We start from the raw sequence: 15,840 nt of genomic DNA on the forward strand, positions 1-15,840 counted from the left end.
GAAAACAAGGCTTTCAAGCTGGTGGCAAACACAGACCTTTGTCTTGGCTGAGGAAACACCTGAATCGCTCCTCTGACTGGCACGTGAGCAACTGCAGCCAGGTGATGGGGCATCCTTGGCACATGCCCCACACCAGCATTTCCAGACCCCGGAGGCAGCCATCATTGCCTTGAGTCACAGATCTGAGGTATCTCCCGCTTGGACTCAGCCCTGTGAGCCCAGGTACACTTCACCATGACAGACAGCCAACACTGTGTCTGAGCCAACGATGAGAGCAAGAACAGTGAGAGCACAGGGTGCCAGCAAGCCTGCCTCCTCTCAGAGATGAAGATCAAGTCTCATCCTGAAAACACCATCAGGTCCAGGAATGTGTCAGTCACCCATAGGCTGCAAACACAGCACTCTTCACAAAGTTTGTGGGAGATGAACATTCTGAAAATCCTACGCATGGATTTCAAGACAAGGTTAAGTTCCACCGAGTTCCATTTCCTCCAAGTCTTTCTCAAGTGTGACAGCACAAAGCCCAGGTGTGTGGACGGCTGAACCGGCCAGGCGAGCCCTGTGCACCTCGTTGCTCCTGCGCTGCCCTCAGCCAGTTTCCACAGATGACGCTACACACTCAGCACATGAGGAAGCGAGGACAGGGCTACCGACAGCCCCTGGCTGGGTACAGAGGAACAAACTCACCTAAGGCAACAGACGTCGGCCGAGACTCACCACTCACAGATCAGTGTGTCTCATGAAAGCAAAACTAAAAAATGGAGAAAGCTTGTCTCCTGCCAGCATGGGCACGAGGACAGTGACAGTCAAGGCCCAAGAGCATCAGCGAGATCCACTGTGAAAGCCACCACCGTGACACCTGGAGAGCCTTACATAGCCAGGCTGACAGCAGACTGGAGCAAAGCGAGCAGCCTGAGAACTGTCCACCCGGCCCAGCGCCAACTGGGACGGAACAAAGCGAACAGCCTGAGAACCGTCCACCAGCTTCAGCCCCCTGCTCAACACTCAATAGGCTGGAGTGTCCCCAGCTAGTAGGTTTCTGGAACAGATACACAATTTACCAAAACTCTGTCTTCTCCCAAACGATGAGTGATATTTGAGCACTGTGGTACATAATTAATACATGCAGATGAATTCTATAAGCAGTGGTGACAAAATCCAGGAAAGAGGGAGATGCCTTTAAAAAATAAAGATTGGGGCAGGTGTGACAGCTCAATTGGCTAGCCCTCTGCCTGCAAGTGCTGGGCTGCCCCCAGGAGCCAGTTTTTGGCTGTCTTAGCTACTACACTTGCAGTTCAGCTTGCGACCTGGGAAAGCAGTGGAGAATGGGCAATGCTTTGCAGAGAACTGGAAGAATCCCCTCGTGTTGGAGTCGCTCAGATCCAGCTGTTGTGACCATTTGGGAAGTAAACCAGCAAATGGAAGATCTTTCTCTCTGTGTCTCTCCTTTTCTCTGTAGATCTGCCATTCCAGTAAAAATAAATTTGAAAACTAGATCATTCATTATAAAGCTTATTCATTATAAATTTAGTACATCAGAATTCAACGGCAGAATGAGACAAAGTTTTAGCAGCCTCAGGAGAGTTGTAGCCCGCTCAGTGGCTGGCCCCACAAGTTCTCATGCTTCAGGTGGCAGTGCTACAGGTCACTGAGACCCTCTCACGTGTCACAGTCCTAACACACTAGGTCACTTACTTCTGATTCTACATAACTAACCTAGATTATGACTGGAGAGTGGTGGTTTTAAACAGAAATACAAATAGTTCACAGAGGTTTCAAAGTTGATGGCTCTGAGAGTGGATTAGGGAAAGAAGCAGAAACAAGAAGATTAAAAAGACCCAGTAACCTGAGACAACACAAGCTGAGCAAGCTGCAAAAGCCCAGGCAGCGCAGCAGTGGGCAAGGCGCTGCAGGGGGCAAGGCGCAGCAGTGGGCAAGGCACAGCAGTGGGCAAGGCGCAGCAGTGGGCAAGGCGCAGCAGTGGGCAAGGCGCTGCAGTGGGCAAGGCGCTACAGGGGGCAAGGCACAGCAGTGGGCAAGGCGCTGCAGTGGGCAAGGTGCTGCAGGGGGCAAGGCACAGCAGTGGGCAAGGCGCTGCAGTGGGCAAGGTGCTGCAGGGGGCAAGGCACAGCAGTGGGCAAGGCGCTGCAGTGGGCAAGGCGCTGCAGTGGGCAAGGCACAGCAGTGGGCAAGGCACAGCAGTGGGCAAGGCGCTGCAGTGGGCCAGGCGCAGCAGTGGGCCAGGCGCAGTAGTGGGCAAGGCACAGCAGTGGGCAAGGTGCAGCAGTGGGCAAGGTGCAGTAGCGGGCAAGACGCTGCAGGGGGCAAGGCACAGCAGTGGGCAAGGCGCAGCAGTGGGCAAGGCGCTGCAGTGGGCAAGGCGCAGCAGTGGGCAAGGCGCAGTAGTGGGCAAGGCACAGCAGTGGGCAAGGCACAGCAGTGGGCAAGGTGCAGTAGCGGGCAAGACGCTGCAGGGGGCAAGGCACAGCAGTGGGCAAGGTGCAGCAGTGGGCAAGGTGCAGCAGTGGGCAAGGCGCAGCAGTGGGCAAGGCGCAGCAGTGCGCAAGGCGCAGCAGTGGGCAAGGTGCAGCAGTGGGCAAGGCACAGCAGTGGGCAAGGCACAGCAGTGCATAAGGTGCAGCTCTGGCCAGGAATCTCCGCACTTTAGCTCCTTAGGAAACTCTCCCCGAAAAGGGGCAGATAGCAACGCAGATGCCAGGAAGGTCTCCAGCCCATCTCCAGCTTCAGCAAATCTTACGATTGTAACACACAAACAAAACCTCACATTGTTCAGAGGCATCCTCTGCAACTGCAATTTGTTAATTCATAATTAAAAACAATAATTTGAGAAGTAACCTCTCAGAGTTGAGATAGCCAAGTTTTAAAGACACTATTTTAATACAAACTGAGTTAATCTTATGTGATGCTAGGGAGACAGCCCTGCTTGATATCCTGCTGCCAGTTAAGATCCAACATGGAGTCACAGTGAGACAGGTGTCAGTGCTAACACTAAAAGGAATCTCACAGCAGCTACTCAGAAAGCCAGCATCAGGAAAGGGCTCCAAACAGCACACACCCAGCGAGGCACCGGTCACGGGACAGGCCCCCAGAACACCCACCTCCAATCCCAGAGATGGGACGAAGCAGCCTTGGGTTTGGGTACCACTCAGCTGACAGACCCTCCACTGCCACTCCTAGGCAGAGGGGGGACCTTGCTCCCCAGCAGTACCCTCCCCCACCTACCAAATTCACACTCGACAAATGTCAGGTGCACACACAACACGGCCTGGTCCTTCCTCGAACACTTCTGGTAACTCAGGTGCAGAGGGACACGGCAGCCCAACTCTGGGCTTGCCAAGACATTCACCTTGTTGCCCTAGGGAGTGGAAGACCAACACCCTGTTTCCCTGAAAATCTGGGTTGCAAGCACCCACTCCTCACACAAACATCTCTGCCTGGCGAGACTCACCTACATGCACAGAAATGAACACCAAGGCTGCAGCTGCAGAGACCACAACTGAACCACACACGGTCCCCCTGTCCACACAGAGCAGCACACGCTGCTCACAGGACAACTTTCCTACAAACAGAAATGGGACGGGCCCAACACATGACACAGCCTGAGATGCCAGCAATCCTAGGAGCACTAGTTCAAGTCCCTCCTGTTCTGCTTCCGATCCAGCCCCTGCTGAGGTCCTGGAAGGCAGAGAAGGCAGCCTGAGGACTTGGGACCCAGGAAATCACGGAGGAGAGTGGATGTAGTTCCCAGCTTTGCCTCTCATCTGGGGATCTAATCAGCAGATGGAAGATCTCTCTCCCCCTTCATTTCTGTCACTCTGCTTCTCAAATAAATAAATCCATCTGATGATTCACTCCCCAAGTGGCCATTGTGGCTGGAGCTGAATCAATCCGAAGCCAGGATCCAGGAACTTCTTCCAGGTATCCCACATGGGTGCAGGGTCCCAAGGCTTTGGGCTCCGACCGCCACTGTGCCAGGGACGTGTGGGGCACTACTCCCTGCCAGGAGCTGGACTGAGGCCAGGAGGGCAGGCACTGGCAAGACAGCTTGGGCTTCAGTTCCATTCATGAGGCTCCCTTCACACAAACAGCGGCCCCCGCGGGGAGCAACCCTGTGCTGCCCAGTGGGCTGGCGCTCTGCCCCTCATGGCAGGCACCGGACGTCTCTGGCCTGCTGGGCAGGCGACCTTTTGCCTCAGCCAGCAGAGTCCCTGCTGGGCAGGCACACAGGAGTCATGGACGAGGTAAGGCAGCTGAATACTAATTACGTTCTCTCTCGGTGTGCGTCCTGTTCAACAGGATGGAAGTTCTGCTGACCAAGCCCGACGCAGCACACATCAGTCACTCGGGAGACAGCCAGGCAGCTTGCGCCTGACAGGCTCAGCGGGCAGGCAGGGGAGCCAGCAGCCGCCCTCGGGGCTCTCTGCCCCCAGCCTCTCATGCCCAGCTGTAAGCTGCAGGGTGGCATTCATGAGATGAAACTGACACTGTCTCTCCTCTTCTTTGTATATCTGACTTCCCAATAAATAAATAAAATCTTTAAAATAAATAAATAAATCTTTATTAAAAAAAAAGACCCTGTGTGCAGTCTCTCCCTGTCATCGCCAACAGATGACACCTGAGTGCTTTTAGAGGGAAGCCTGTGACATTCGCTCTCACACGCACGCTATGATGGTCGCCTCAGACACTGACCCCGTGGTCCATTATCAGTAACCATGGTCCTCATTCATACCAGAATGCCTCCACCCCCTGCCGAGAGCACAGGCCCACACCTGTCTGCGCACTGGCCACCCCCATCATGGCCTGACTCCTCCAGGAGCCCCTGACGCTGCGGTGGGAGGGGCCATGTGTGCTGGGTCTGGACACGTAGGGATGAGTCCTCCCGCACATTGTGCCATTAGCACAGCTCAAGCCAACACGCTAACCCGTACAGAGGATCACGTCTGTCCACAACAGGAACCCCAACCTGTCACTTTGCTCGTTGTGTGTCCTGCTTTTCCATCAGAGCCTCACTCTGTAAAATGCGTCTGGGAGCACTCGCTTCTGTGCAGCTGACGGGGCAGGTCCACAAAGCGCTGGCGCGCCTTGCCTCGGACGGTGGGTGAAGCAGAGGGGCGCTCAGGCCCGGGCCTTCCTCGACCGAAGCCTTCGCATCACCGACTCAAGTCCCTTACTGGGAACCGGATTCTTCAGGATTCTCTCCTGCAGATTCTGCCTCGGCGAGCTGTAGACATCTCTAGCTTGATTCATTTCTTCTAGATGACTGCATTTACTCACCCCCAGCTGCTGGCAGTGCTCAGCCTCATGTTTATTTCTGTGGTGTCAGTTGTAATGTCTCCTCTCTTATTTTTACCTTATCTGCATTTTCTCTTTGTTCAGATAAAGCCTTGTCAATTTTGTTTCTCGTTTGAAAAAAATCAACTACTTGTTTTGCTTGTCTTTTTTACCGTTTTTATGATCTATTTCACTTGTGTCTGTACCGATCCGTTTCTTTCTTCCATGAACTTGGGGCTACTTTGTTCTTTGTCTCGTTTCATAAAGCATGACCTTACTTTGTTCACTGGAGATTTTCACTGTAATGAATTCAGTCATGTAACACTAAGAGTCTTCCTGTTAGGACGGCTTTTCGCTACAATCTTTAAGTTTTGTAGGTTGTGGATCCACTGTTATCTTTAAAAGAAAATGCCATATTTCCCTTTATAATGCTGGTTGGTTTTCAATTTCCTGTGAACTGCATGTATTTGGGAGCCTACCACACACAGCCTTCCAGGCTGACCCACTTCTGCACACTATTCTAGGACAACTGTTGTGGCGACGCTCCAGACAGGGTAGCTGGAAGGATCCTGTTCCCAGGCTGGCTGGCAAGCGGGTGCGGCAAGCGAGCGGGGCTCCCTTAACAGGGGTTCAGCTAGGCAGGTGGGCCACGAGCAGGCGGAGGTGGGGCAGAGGTTTCAGCTCTTTCAGCCTGGACCAGGCAGGGCCTGGAACAGTGTTACAGCTTGGCAGCACTAGCCAACAGCTGGCCAGTCCGCGTGCAGCTCTGGGCCGCTCTAACTACAGGCCCTCTTCACTGTGATCACAGTTGTGGACTCTGCCGCTTCTTCCCTCCGCTGTCACCGCCGCTTCGGTCACGGTCTTGGTCACCTCCGCTGCCGCCGCTGCCGCTGCCGCTGCCGCTGCTGCTGCTGCCGCGGCTGCCACTGCTGCCACCGCTGCCGTCGCCGCTCTTCCCCGAAGAATCACCAGGAGTCAGGAGTCGACAGGAGCGTTTATTCGAACGTGCCCGGGTCCCCGAAGACGAAGAAGACCCCGAACCTCTAAATCTTAGGGTTTTTATACAAAAATCAACCAATCAGGGGGTTAGTTTTAGTATCCCTCATTAGAATGGGACCCTTACACCACTGGTTAGTTCAAGGGGTAGGTGGGGGTTCTTTATTGGGGTGACGGGACAGGTGTCACGTAGGCAGGTAGGTCCCCTGCAGGGCACCTGGGCAACTGTCCCCAAGTTGCCAGCCCTGAGCATCAGGCAGGGGAAAAGGGTTAGATTGACTAAGTTCTTCACAACAACCTAGCCATGGATCTCTCAGGGTGCAGAATAGCTTCTTCTGCATCAAGTACCACCTGCCCCACCCCGGGTTTTATCACTGGGGCTTGCTTTAATAGCAGCTTGGCCTGTAGATGGCTAACAGAATCCTCCATCCCTTCAGTTATTGGAAGTGTTCTGTCCAACGAGCTTGAAAAACCTGTTACACCATTGTGTATATAAACATCAATATCGGCAACACAATAAAAAGAGGTCCTGGGTGGGCAGAAGGGAGTGCTACTGTAACTGAACACAAGACACTCCCTGTCTTAAAGACATTCCCCTGCGTGCTGTGACTTCCTGCCTCACATTCCCCTGCGTGCTGTGACTTCCTGCCTCACATCCCCCTGCATGCTGTGACTTCCTGCCTCACATCCCCCTGCATGCTGTGACTTCCTGCCTCACATCCCCCTGCATGCTGTGACTTCCTGCCTCACATCCCCCTGCGTGCTGTGACTTCCTGCCTTCACATCCCCCTGCGTACTGTGACTTCCTGTCTCACATCCCCCTGCGTGCTGTGACTTCCTGTCTCACACACCCCTGGCGTGCTGTGACTTCCTGTCTCACATCCCCCTGCGTACTGTGACTTCCTGCCTCACATCACCCCCTGCATGCTGTGACTTCCTCACACTCCCGTGCGTGTTGTGACTTCCTGTCTCACATCCCCCTGCATGCTGTGACTTCCTGTCTCACACCCCCCTGCGTGTTGTGACTTCCTGCCTTCACATCCCCCTGCATGCTGTGACTTCCTGTCTTCATGACATCACTCTGTGTGCTGTGCCATTTTATGTGGCCCATGAAAAGGCACAAGGACCCTTAGAATAGCCAGGCCTCTTGTTGCACTTCCACTCACTGGCAGCATCTGTTCTAGTGTGTGGGGCACGGCTGCCCAGGTCTTATTGCCCTGGGAAATGTGACTGTGTGACTGACATCATTCTACAATTTGCTATTTGTCCTCATATTTCATGGGTAACTTTCCATATCAAATACGTAGAGCTCACTGCAAAGACTACACTGAACTCTACTGTGTGGATTTCCATACTATTTTAGTCTGATTGCCTCCTGCATGATACTTCAGCTGTTTGCAGCCTTTTCCTTGGAGGAAGCAGAACCTCCCAGGAGATGTGTTTCCCGCACACAGGGTGAGTACCTAGAACTACCACTGCCAGGTAAAGACACGCTTCCCAAACTGCTGGAGAACTACAAAGAGAGGAATTCTTAACTTTTCCTTTATAGCTGAGCAGATTCATACAATTACCCATAATAACATGAAAAAAAATATTACCATTTGTCTAACAAAAGTGTGTAGCCTCCAAGGTTGTAAGCACGGGGAGCAGCCAGGCATGGACCAAAAAGAGGCTCAGTGTCTCAGAATCTATGGGATCATCCGGGCTTCTGGAGCTGCTACGCTTGGCTCCTGCAGCCAGAGGCATCCATAGGAGACACATAGGCCACGAGCAGCAATATAAGCCAACAGAAGTACACACAGGCAGGAGGCAACCTGGTCCCTGGAGCAGTCTTCGGGTAGGGCAGTGCCTGCCTGTGGGCTCCACTCATAGGCGCGTTCTTCCCCTCTCCCAGCTGGTTTCCAATGGTGGATGCTGACCTGGCTCCTGAGGCAGGCAACAGTGTCCACATCAGCTGAGGACAGCCACTTGGGCTGGGTGGTGAACCACAAGGTGAACTCCAGATTAGATGGGACACCCAGAGACGCCAGCTGGTCCCAACAAGGCAGGATGGTCAGGACCTGACAGAGAGGAGACTGATTCCCCATGTGCTCTCTGGGGTCCTTGCCCCAGCTCTGCCAGGGTGGGAAGACTCCAACTGCCTGGTGGGTGGGAGTCCTGTGCCACAGAGAGGGGGCCACTTCTGCAGCCATGGGCCATGCCGCTCAGAGGCGAGGCTGGGATGCCAGGCCTGTCTCAACTCCTTCCCTGAAGCAGGAATGCAACTCCTGGTGTAAATGATCTTCTCTTGTGTAAAACAGGAACCAAGAGCTTCAACCAAGCAATTGTCATGCAGCTGAAGCCAACACATGACAGGACAGCCATAGGGCACGGGAAGACGACGAGTGAAGTCTAGCGGCCTTGTCCTTGTCCTCCGTGCATGCTGCTGCGGCCTGGGACACAGAGGAAGCTGAGGGGACACTGAGCACTTAGCCTCAATAGGGCAACAATGAATGCAAGAGGAAAAGGGTCTCCGAGAGAAGAGGCCGAGAGTGCCCAGGGTGCAAGCACATGTGAAAGCAGCTGGGCCGTGAGTCACTTCTGGATGGGGTCAGGGAGACAGCAGCAAGGGCACCTGCTCCTGACGGGCATTCTCCTTGTCATGTCACAGCAAGAAGCTGAGAGGAGGGTCCCACCTTTCTTGTCACAATAGCAAACTGAGCTTAGGGGCATCACAGCAATGAGCAAGCTGCCCCAAAACAAAGGGCCATCCACGATGGAGACCCAGAGCTGCTGCCGCGACCCTGGGGACGAGGCCTGAAGGCCCAGTTCTCCTGCAGCTTGTCCTCCTCAGCAGCGCCACGAGGCAGAAGGACTAGAAATGCGTGGGCCAATGCCCATGGGCTCAGCAGTGGACCCAGCCTGTCTTCCACCCTCCCCTCGCCCAGGAAAGCGATGCCACAGAGGTCATCTCTACATGGGGGCACTGCGACCAGATATACACAAAGTCTACCCAGGTGGGTAACCCAGAAGAACAGGAGGAGAAACTTCCAGAAAAACAAAACATCAACCCAAGAAAGAATCTGATTTCCACTGCTATCTAAAAACACACTCACCATGAAAACCAGAATGCACCCCTGGCTCAGGGAACGGTGCCGCACGAGTGGGCGGAGAGCTTGCAGGCACACGCGCTGACTCCCGTGCCCACCTCCCACCGTGCTAGGGCTCCCTCACTGGCCAGGGGGCTGACAGTAATGTACCAACATGGAGGTGTGACAAACGCAGCACATGGTAGGAGTCCACTGCCTATGCGCCTCCCTAGCTGTGTGTGATGCAGCATCTAGGGGACAGGGACACTCAGCCCCGCTGGGCGCCCAGGACTGTGCTTGCTAGCTGCTTCGTGGTACAAACAGCCATCCCTGGCAAATGGGACCTGGCCCCCAAAGCCTCCCCTTGAAAAGCAATAAAAACTTCTTCAGAATTGATCTGAAATGGAAGAATTAGCAGTTTTACAGGTATGGGGGCGGGGAAGCCATAGGGACACTAATATTGAGAACACCCCACAGAGCGCAGCTGCACCTGCAGCAGTCAGCACAGAGACTGCTGGGTGCCATGCTGTGCCCGCAGCATCAGGATCTCCCTGCCATGGACTCCATGAGGTCAGCCAGGTGGCACCTGAGCCCCACCTCCCGGGTCAACTAAGTTCCCAAGCGCCCAGGACACCATCCTGCTGGCAGCAGCTGCTTGTCCTGTTGTAAGGTGACAAGACAAGGGGAAGAGCTCGTAGCCCACAAGACACGGGGGCCAGCTCCCCATCTGGGACTTGGTGTCACATGAGCCACAAGCCGCACCAGGATGTCCAGGCTGCTAAGGGACACTGAAGACCGGCCTTCCACACAGGAAATGCCCATGATGAGACAATCTGGAGATGTCCTAAAGGGAGACAAGGAAGGCAGAGACAATACAACGCATGCCCCTCCGTACGGGGCAGTCCTGTGGTCCTGTGAGGGGCAGGAGAGGTGAGGGGTGTCACCTCCACACAGGGAGGTGAGGGACAGGGACAGGAGGCGGCAGAGCCGCACATTCAGGAAGCCCTGGGACAGCCCCCAAGCTGTCCACAACCCCGCAGCCCGGCCCTGTCGTGTGCCTGGGCCAGTTCATGAATGAAAACCTACAGGGGACACAGACACACAACAGGCTATCCTCACATGAGAACCATCTGTCACAGCCATCGAGGAGCAAGCTCACTTCCTCAGAAAAGTGATTTCCTTGGTCGTGGAGGTTCAGCAGCCCCGGGACCGACACTCTGTGCCTGCACATCTCCCAGCTGACCTGCCACGGGTGCAGGTAGCGTCTTCATGCTCCACCTATCACAGGCTGTCACCCCTTACAAGGACCGGATGTCATGACACGGCCTCCCTACCTGGGGACCAGGCCCCAATCCCCGCCCAACTGCCGCTGCCTCTCACTTTCTGCCACCTTCCTCCTACACACACTGATCTGTCTCCCACAACACGATTCACCTAAGATGTGCCCACTGAAATGGAAACATTTCTTACTTGTCCTTCTCCAGGACAAAGGGTGACCGGGAGCACGGGCGTGACCCTGCTTGTCCCTGGAATACAGGGCGAGGGTGACCCAGGAGCACAGGCGTGACCCTGCTTGTCCCTGGAATACAGGGCGAGGGTGACCCAGGAGCACGGGCGTGACCCTGCTTGTCCCTGGAATACAGGGCGAGGGTGACCCAGGAGCACGGGCGTGACCCTGTTTGTCCCTGGAATACAGGGCAAGGGTGACCCAGGAGCGCAGGCGTGACCCTGTTTGTCCCTGGAATACAGGGCGAGGGTGACCCAGGAGCACAGGCGTGACCCTGTTTGTCCCTGGAATACAGGGTGAGAGTGACCCGAGGGAGCTGGGCGTGACCTTCTTTATATATATAGGAAGTCTTCAAAAGGTTCAGGAAAAATGACACTAAGACACTGATCCTCATCTCAGTCTCAGTGTTGAAACACCTGCTGCTCCCCTTTGCACCAGCTGCACGGGGCCCCCTCCCAGCTCAAGCGCTGCATTTGCAGACGGAAGGCAGAGGGCACAGTGCGGCTGAGCGCAGGACTGCTCCCGGGCCTGAGGTGCACTGCTGAGCCCACATGCTTCCCACACTGCTTGGCACTCCCAAACCCCATCAAAGTCTGGGCTCTGGCCCCTGCCCCCTGCCACGCCCATATCCCAGCGTGGCAATTCAGGCTGTGGCTGCGGCCTGGCCTGCCCTGGCTGCTGTGGGCATTTGGAGGAAACCAGAGATGGAAAACACTGTTCTCCCTCTCTGGTTCCAAGCTACGCAGAAACAAAGCAGCCCTCTACACCAAGAACACTCGTCTGTGGAGGACACACAAGACCTGGAGCCTCCAGCCTCCTTCCCGCACAACACCCACGAGAAGGCGGGACACACTCCTGGGGTGCTGGGGCAGGCAGCCAGGAGGACAAGGGTCCCGTGGGCCAGGCTCAGCGGATTCCCCATAGCTCTCAGCGCCTTCAGGGTTCACGGGGTGTGCCGTGCCCAGTCTGCCCCGGCCAACTCTGACAAGGCGGGAGTCATCTGGAGGCTTAGGCTGCATAGACCCTCTTGCAGGGTGAGTCTAACAGACCCACACACTTTCCTGGGTCTTCCTGGTAACTTCAAATGCATCTCAAAAAAAAAAAAAAAAAAAGACAGGGCCCGGCGCCATGGCGCAGTGGTTAAGGTCCTCGCCTTGCACGCCTGGGATTCCATATGGGCGCTGGTTCTAATCCCAGCAGCCCCGCTTCCCATCCAGCTCCCTGCCTGTGCCCCGGGAAAGCAGTCGAGGACAGCCCAAGGCTCTGGGACCCTGCACCCATGTGGGAGACCCGGAAGAGGCTCCTGGCTTCGGACCGGCATAGTATCGGCCGTTGCACTCACTTGGGGAGTGAATCATCGGACGGAAGATCTTCCTCTCTGTCTCTCTTCTCTTTATATTCGCCTTTCCAATTTTAAAAAAAAAAAAACAAAACAAAAAACAAGGGCTGGGCCTAGCACCGCAGCCTAGGGCTGAAGTCCTCACCTTGAACATGCCGGGATCCCATATGGACGCCAGTTCTAACCCTGGCAGCCCGCTTCCCATCCAGCTCCCTGCTTTTGGCCTGGGAAAGCAGTCAAGGACGACCCAAAGCCTTGGGACCCAGCATCCATGTGGGAGACCCTGGAGAAGCTCCTGGCTCCTGGCTTCAGAATGGCTCAGCTCTGGCTGTTGTGATCACCTGGGAAGTGAATCAACAGAAATGATTTTCCTCTCTGTCTCTCCTCCCCTCTGTATATCTGACTTTGCAATAAAAATAAATAAATCTTAAAAAGGGGGGGTGGGCTGGCATTGTGGTGTAGCAGGCAAAACTCATCCTGCAGCACTGGCATCAGGTTGGCACTGGTTGGTGCCCAGCTGCTCCACTTCCACTCCAGCTCCCTGCTGATGGTCAGGAGAAGCAATGGAGGACGACCCAAGTGCTGGAGCCCTGCCCTGCACATGGGAGCCCAGTGACACTCCTGGCTTGGGCCCGGCCCAGCCCAGCCATGGCCATTGTGGCCACACTGGGAGTGAACAAGTAGATAACGGCTCTTTTCTCTCCACGCTCCCCTCTGTAACTCCAACTTCCAATAAACAAAGAACTCCTTAAATATATATATATTATATACAAATATATATATATATAAAACCACAAAACTACCAGTCTAGCAGCAACTGACAGCAAAAGTGATTCTGCCTGCTCCCAGCCACCACTAGAACTCTGTTCTTTCGCTTTACTGAGTGGCAGACAGAGCCAGTGGGCTCTCATCTGCTGACCCGCTCCCCAAATGCTGTGCCAGCCAGGGCTGGACCAGCAGCTGAGAACTGGTCCGGGCCTCCCGCCCGCCTGGGGCACAGGTGGGCAACGCAGCCCAAGGCAGCCACTGTAACACATTCTGCAAGAGCTTCTGGCTCCGTCTGGACCACAGTCCGGCCCTGCCTTCTTCTTCTCTCTCCCTCAGCCCTTGACTTTTACATAGTAAAGACAGGGTAATAAGCCTCCAAATTTCTTGCAAACAGCGTTAATAAATCTTTTAAAAGAAGAAGAAAGTTCTTCAGGTTATCCAGACACGCGTCCTGCTGGTGAGACCCTACGCCCAGGGGAGGGCCCCAGGAGGGTGCCTGGTGCGGGAGGGGTCCGGAGGGACTAGAGCAGTGAGCCAGGCCCAAGGCAGCATGTAAGCACTCAGCTGAGCTCCGACCGTGACCCCCAGTGTTCTGGGGGCTTCGACCCTGATGGCACGCTCCAAAACTGACAGGGTAAATAGCTGTCACCTGCAAACCTCCCAGCTAGGGGTGTCTGCCACAGCAGCAGGGACCTGACAGCTCCCTGCTGCCTACCGGGACGCACAGGACACTCACTGGCGCGTGTGGTTTTGCTCAGCTTTCATGACAAAGGAAGCTCTGACATCTATCACCACTGCATGATGGAGACGGAGGTGCTGGGGCAGGAGATATTTCCACGGGGTCTAGGGCTGCACCAGCCCCATATGCAGTGTTAAATCCCACTGTGCACACAGGGACAGTGGGATCTGTTGGGAGCTGATAACCAGGGGGCCCTCCTGGCTGCCCAGGCTCAGGAATGATCACACGGGCTGGTATGTGTCTCCTGGAAGCCCAGGGACCCTGCTCTGTCAGTGATGGGTGAATACGGCACACTGAGCACCCCCAGACAACCCTGCTCTGTCAGTGACGGAGGAACGTGGTACACCGAGAACTCCCAGAGGCAACTGTCAGTTTATTCCTTCCTACACTCAGCCTAAGCCAGTTCCCACCATTCTGTCACTCTAGGCTACAGTGCAGAAAAATGAGAAGGAAATTTGTCATGGACAGAATCCCTGGCAGGGGTGTGGGCTTGGACACGTGTCCTTTCTGGCCCTTCCTCCCCGACCTTCTCTTTGTTCTGAAGCCAGCACGGCACGTGCACTCAGCCTGCACACATCTCTGCGCTATGGAAGGCCACTCTGCCATGGTGCTTGAGGGGGCAGAGGTTCCACAGGCACAGTGCAGCACCACAGCACAGGGCGGGCATCAGAGGAATGCCAGCACACCAACCACCACACTGCTCCACGCAGCCCGCCTGCCCGCCATCCCCACCACGGTGCGGCGAGTGGGACGGACTGCAGCTGCCTGTCATTAATCCTCCCCATCCCATCCCTGCAAAGCTCTTAAATGCTGATTTTTGCTCCTTCTCCGGAGGAGAAACAAGGCCATCTGGGAGATTACTTTTGATCTGCCATAAGGAAAGCACAGCCCAACAAGAAAACAGCGGAGCTGCCTGCCATTCCTGGGACCTGGCTTCCGGATCTGTCACCGGCAGGCAGCGCTCACCTGCACTGAGGTACTGCACTCCAGAGCAGCAGGAGAACCAGAAAACCACCCTGTTGTGGCTAACCAGCCACCGACCAACAGTGAGGAGGAGCATGGCTGCCTCCTGTGTGCCCACGCCCAGAAGGCATTCTCAGACAGGGCACCTGCACAGGCCCAGGGATAGGGCAGGCGAGTGGGTGTGAGGGCAGGAAGCAACAGCACGTGGCAGCTCTGCACTGCGCTGCACACTCGGCGCATTGAAAGCCGCTTTCAGCTGTCAGCTCATCACTGACTCCAGAAATCCAACTCTTCACAGAACAGTAATCACATGCGATGTGAACAGGAAGTGTTTAAAGACAACTTCCTTTTCCCTCCTGGAAAGGGCTATCAATTACAATGTGGGATTAACCTGTGAGTTCCTTTCATGGTAACAAGATAGAATTTAATTCATCCTACTTGTTTATCCTTCTCACCTTGCTCCAGGAGGAACTTCAGGCAGCTGAGGGTGTGCGAGACACTGACAACAGCACACCCATCACCCCAGATGGACACAGCCATTCCAGGCAGCTGCACGTCTGCTGAACTGACTTCTTCTCATGGAGATAGTCAGTACGTGTGATGGCTGGGGCCTCTTGGGCCAGAACACGGGCTCCACAACTGTCTTAGGGACGCACCTCCTCCCATCTGGGGCAGGAGCCAGGGCCAGAGCAGATGACCCGCTGCAATGCCAAGGGGAGGGTGGGAGGAGAGGTTGTCATTTAGTTGATTCATTATAGAGTTCTCTGGCATTGAATAAGTGCCAGAGACAGTCCTCTGCATCGAGTAAGTCTGGAGCTAGGGAGCGGGGTCAGAGGCCCCCTGTGATAGCTTCCACACTGCCCAGTAGGAAAGGGGCCCTTGCAGAACCACCTGCCCAGGACAGAACCTGCAAACCCCAAGTCAGACCCAGAACTACTGCTGTAAAGCCCATTACTTTCTCCAGTTACACACTGACCCCTGAAGCTAATCAAGTGTGTTGGAAAAGCAGCTCTACTAACTTCAAATTGAGAAATTACCTGATAAAGCATGATTTGCCATATTTCTCAGATCTTTTCAAAACACTCTCACACCCTGAGCACACCGTCCAGCCATCAAGGAGGCAAGCGTGGCAGCTCTGGGCTCTGGGGTCGGACGGCAGCAGTGCTGG

At 54.9% G+C, this 15,840-nt stretch overlaps 1 protein-coding gene across 2 annotated transcripts in view; it reads right to left on the reverse strand.

Moving 5' to 3' along the window:
- The window catches only part of EIPR1 (EARP complex and GARP complex interacting protein 1), a 94,558-nt gene that overhangs the window by 16,148 nt on the left and 62,570 nt on the right, over positions 1-15,840 (reverse strand). The window lies entirely within an intron of this gene.

The sequence above is a fragment of the Ochotona curzoniae genome, unplaced genomic scaffold (assembly GCF_017591425.1).
Source record: "Ochotona curzoniae isolate NIBS_2020 unplaced genomic scaffold, NIBS_Ocur_1.0 contig_883, whole genome shotgun sequence".
Taxonomy (NCBI): domain Eukaryota; kingdom Metazoa; phylum Chordata; class Mammalia; order Lagomorpha; family Ochotonidae; genus Ochotona; species Ochotona curzoniae.